This window comes from Emys orbicularis, chromosome 8 (assembly GCF_028017835.1).
Source record: "Emys orbicularis isolate rEmyOrb1 chromosome 8, rEmyOrb1.hap1, whole genome shotgun sequence".
Lineage (NCBI taxonomy): Eukaryota > Metazoa > Chordata > Testudines > Emydidae > Emys > Emys orbicularis.
In genome coordinates this window covers 29,255,606-29,261,058 of record NC_088690.1, presented here as the reverse complement: position 1 = coordinate 29,261,058, position 5,453 = coordinate 29,255,606, and positions in this window count along the sequence as shown.

Genomic DNA, 5,453 nt, shown 5'->3' with positions numbered 1-5,453 from the left:
TGGGGAAGCTGGTCCGGTCCAGCACGGCATAACGGCTCTTGCCGGTACACCGTACCGTACCGGCTTACTTTCACCTCTGCCTGTAGTATTCATACCCATACCATTGAACAATCTCAGAAATACCAGGTCTGCTGTCCCCCAGGGAACAGCGTACACACCAGCTTGCATGATTCAACTCAGGATCAACACCAGGCTTAATTCCACAACACTGAGATAGATTTGTAATTAAAACAACAAAAGGTTTATCATCAAAAGTTCAAGATTCAAGAGGTACTGAGTAAGGACAATGGAAACAAAAGTTACATATAAAACAATATCATAACATTTATCTAAAGACTAAACTGAACTATTAGGTTAACTTCCTGTCTAATGAGGTCTTATCTCATCCAAAGTCTTCTGCAGCGTCTTCAACCAAGGCTAGCTGTGTTCCTGTTTTCATGATGTAAACACACCGCCCATTTACTTCCTAGGTGCAGGACCAGGGGATGTCTTTCTTGCCTTCCACTTATATTCCCCAAGTCCACGATCTGTACTCAGAGACAGTATAGGGTTGCCAACTTTCTAGTTGCACAAAACCGAACACCCTAGCCCCATCCCTTCCCAGAGGCCCCTTAGGAAGCTGATCACATATCTGTGGCTTCTGTATACACTCTCACCTCTGCTGTTCCTCATGATGAAATAGATGATCTCAAGAAGGCCCTGCTGTGTCTAACTGAGCAAGTTAATCAGCCACTCCGGCTGAATACTCTAGTGGGAAAGCCCGACAATTCAAAAGGAGGGATGCCCGTGAGCACCAATGACAGTGGTTGGTATTATCACCCGTAGTTCAAGAGACTCTGTTAAAACTACTTATAGAAGTGACATCTTCTGCTACAAGTGTGGGGAGGATCATCACATGAAACGAGACTGTGAAGTGGAAGAGGATTTGCGGAAAGCCACCCACAAGCTCATCCAAGCCAAAAAGAATTTGGGAAACTTCAGAGAAGTCCAGTGAAGGAACGAACTGGTGCTTCAAGGAAGATACGCTCCACAAAGTGCAACCAACAGCTTGCTAATACCTGGAGGGATTTGCCCCAAGGACTGGTTGGTCTGGCTCCCATTGTTCCTGTTCAAGTAGCAGGTCACCATTCTATACAAGCCATTTTACAACACCTACCTTTGTCACTTGCCCATCCAACCCTTAGATAATTTGGAAAGATGGGGGTTGAATAATCAAAAATACCCATATAAGTGGAACTTGTGCAGATTTAGATTGAGTTCCCGAGAAGCTGGACACTTTAGTCCTAGTGTGCCCAGACCCCTGCGTCAAGAGTAATGTTGCAATTGTGGTTGGAACCAACACTAGTCTGTTCTGGCGATTTTTCAAAGTATGCAAAGAAACCATGGGGGATTGATGCATCAATAGTCTGCCTATCCATCCTAACATCCATGAGCCTATAAATGCTTCCAAGGAGAATCTCCCTCTATTTCTGATAAGGATGCTAATAGATATAGCAACACAGAGAAGAAATGTCCACATACCATCCAACGGTAGCCGACAAGTGACTGGGATCGAAGTGAGGTTTTTACCCACGAAAGCTTATGCCCAAATAAATCTGTTAGTCTTTAAGGTGCCACCAGACTCCTTGTTGTTTTTGTAGATACAGTCTAACACGGCTACCCCCTGATACTTGGGATCCCTAAGGTTCCTATTCTGCCTACTGATCAGTTATTGTTACTGGATACATCAGAGTAAACATCCCCACCTGGAGGATTTGTGGTCAGACCTAGGTGTGAGTGACTACAGTAGTGTCTCCTAGGAGAATCATGGTTACTTTTAGAAATGTATCTGCTCACAAAATGATCCTTCAGCATGGGACAGTGATTACCCAGTTGTTCCTAGTTGATGTACTACCTCAGATGAATGCTGCAGCTGTCAAGAGCACACTACTGACTTGGCACCCAACTGTTCTTATTAGGGGACTCTCCAAAATCAGAACATAAGAACGGCCGCACTGGGTCAGACCAAAGGTCCATCTAGCCCAGTATCCTGTCTACCGACAGTGGCCAATGCCAGGTGCCCCAGAGGGAGTGAACCTAACAGGTAATGATCAAGTGATCTCTCTCCTGCCATCCATCTCCACCCTCTGACAAACCGAGGCCAGGGACACCATTCCTTACCCATCCCGGCTAATAGCCATTAATGGACTTAACCTCCATGAATTTATCCAGTTCTCTTTTAAACGCTGTTATAGTCCTAGCCTTCACAACCTCCTTAGGTAAGGAGTTCCACAAGTTGACTGTGCGCTGTGTGAAGAAGAACTTCCTTTTATTTGTTTTAAACCTGCTGCCTATTAATTTCATTTGGTGACCCCTAGTTCTTGTATTATGGGAATAAGTAAATAACTTTTCCTTATCCACTTTCTCCACATCACTCATGACTTTATATACCTCTATCATATCCCCCCTTAATCTCCTCTTTTCCAAGCTGAAAAGTCTTAGCCTCTTTAATCTCTCCTCATATGGGACCCTCTCCAAACCCCTAATCATTTTAGTTGCCCTTCTCTGAACCTTTTCTAGTGCCCGTATATCTTTTTTGAGATGAGGAGACCATATCTGTACGCAGTATTCAAGATGTGGGCGTACCATTGATTTATATAAGGGCAATAATATATTCTCCATCTTATTCTCTATCCCCTTTTTAATGATTCCTAACAACCTGTTTGCTTTTTTGACCGCCTCTGCATACTGCGTGGACATCTTCAGAGAACTATCCACGATGACTCCAAGATCTTTTTCCTGATTTGTTGTAGCTAAATTAGCCCCCATCATATTGTATGTATAGTTGGGGTTATTTTTTCCAATGTGCATTACTTTACATTTATCCACATTAAATTTCATTTGCCATTTTGTTGCCCAATCACTTAGTTTTGTGAGATCTTTTTGAAGTTCTTCACAGTGTGCTTTGGTCTTAACTATCTTGAGCAGTTTAGTATCATCTGCAAACTTTGCCACCTCACTTTTTACCCCTTTCTCCAAATCATTGTTGAATAAGTTGAATAGGATTGGTCCGAGGACTGACCCTTGGGGAACACCACTAGTTACCCCTCTCCATTCTGAGAATTTACCATTTATTCCTACCCTTTGTTCCCCGTCTTTTAACCAGTTCTCAATTCATGAAAGGATCTTCCCTCTTATCCCATGACAACTTAATTTGCGTAAGAGCCTTTGGTGAGGGACCTTGTCAAAGGCTTTCTGGAAATCTAAGTACACTATGTCCACTGGATCCCCCTTGTCCACATGTTTGTTGACCCCTTCAAAGAACTCTAATAGATTAGTAAGAGACTATTTCCCTTTAGAGAAACCGTGTTGACTTTTGCCCAACAATTTATGTTCTTCTATGTGTCTGACAATTTTATTCTTTACTATTGTTTCGACTAATTTGCCCGGTACCGACGTTAGACTTACCGGTCTGTAATTGCCGAGATCACCTCTAGAGTCCTTTTTAAATATTGGTGTTACATTAGATATCTTGCAGTCATTGGGTACAGAAGCCGATTTAAAGGACAGGGTACAAACCCTAGTTTATAGTTCCGCAATTTCACATTTGAGTTCTTTCAGAACTCTTGGGTGAATGCCACCTGGTCCCGGTGACTTGTTAATGTTAAGTTTATCAATTAATTCCAAAACCTCCTCTCATGACACTTCAATCTGTGACAGTTCCTCAGATTTGTACCTACAAAAGCTGGCTCAAGTTTGGGAATCTCCCTAACATCCTCAGCCATGAAGACTGAAGCAAAGAATTCGTTTAGTTTCTCTGCAATGACTTTATCGTCTTTAAGCGCTCCTTTTCTATATCTATCATCGAGGGGCCCCACTGGTTGTTTAGCAGGCTTCCTGCTTCTGATGTACTTAAAAACAGTTTATTACCTTTTGGGTTTTTGGCTAGCCGTTCTTCAAACTCCTTTTTGGCTTTTCTTATTACATTTTTACACTTAATTTGGCAGTGTTTATGCTCCTTTCTATTTACCTCGCTAGGATTTGACTTTCACTTTTTAAAGGAAGTCTTTTTATCTCTTACTGCTTCTTTTACATGGTTGTTAAGCCACGGTGGCTCTTTTTTAGTTTTTTTACCGTGTTTCTTAATTTGGGGTATACATTTAAGTTGGGCCTCTATTATGGTGTCTTTAAAAAGTGTCCATGCAGCTTGCAGGGATTTCACTTTAGTCACTGTACCTTTTAATTTCTGTTTAACTAACCCCCCTCATTTTTGCATAGTTCCCCTTTTTGAAATTAAATTTGAAATTGAAATTAATCCTGAGATGGAAACAGCGCCTCTGTAGGAAAATGTTAGAGCATGCTGACGTCTTCTCCCGACATGAGTGGGATGTGGGCCATGCGAAAAGTACTCAGCATGAGATCTAACTGACTCTCGACCTTTTCTAGAAAGATTCCCTTGCCTGGTCCCAGCCAATGTGGAAGATGTTTGGAGACACCTACATGACTTGATAGCCACTGGAATAATTTCAGAGTCATGAAGTCCATATACCTGCCCAATTGTTGTGGTGAGGAAGAAAAATGAGTCTCTCAGAATGTGTGTAGACTATAGAGCTATCAGGAACCTTGGCCTCCCCAGAAAACAAACTTGCAAACCATTGGAGTTCACAGTCCTACATTATGGAAAATCAAATGCCTGGGCTACTTGTCTACCAATTAAAGCCTGAAAAGAATGGCGGCCCATTAAAGACTTTACATTGAAACCATTTACTTCCTCTGGGGCAACACGTCAGAATGGATGCTCCATCAGATATCGAGCCTATCCCTGTACCCAGATCATCTTGCCAGAGGAGATCCCTGACTTCCAAGAGTTCCTCTTCCAATTCTATAAGTGGTGCTATTCCTGTGCCAGCCTCTGCTACCTAAATGGACATATTTGGTCCCCCCTCGTGGAGGAGGTATACCCTGACTATATACCTATGTATCATGGACACTCAGATATGTCTTCTGGGTCTATTGTACTATCACTTGAATCAGATCAACCTGAAAGCACAACTAGAATGCCCCCTTTAAACTCTGAAGCTCTTCCATTCTTCCCTGTGGGAGAAGTCCTTAGGGAGTGTGTAGATATCTGCAGCAATCCCCCTGGATTTCTAGTGTAGGTAAAGAGGTTGCTATATATGTTGCTCCTTCTGAAATAGGTAATTCTGTGATGGATGCTGCATCTGAAGGAGCTTTATTAATACCTCCTGTACAGGAGGAAGTTGGAATGACACTGCCCTTACGGAGGTCCCAGTGAGAGATCAGGCCTCCTCAGCAGTTAATGTATGTTGTGGCTGGAGTCAGTAGTGAGGTGTCCATCCCCACAGTACATTGTGGAGTGGTTGTTCTGAAAGATTTTAGAACACCTGTAGAGTCCAAACCAGGATGTGTATTCCTCTAAGGATGGGCTCAAGTGTTTTTCATGGTGGTGCTCA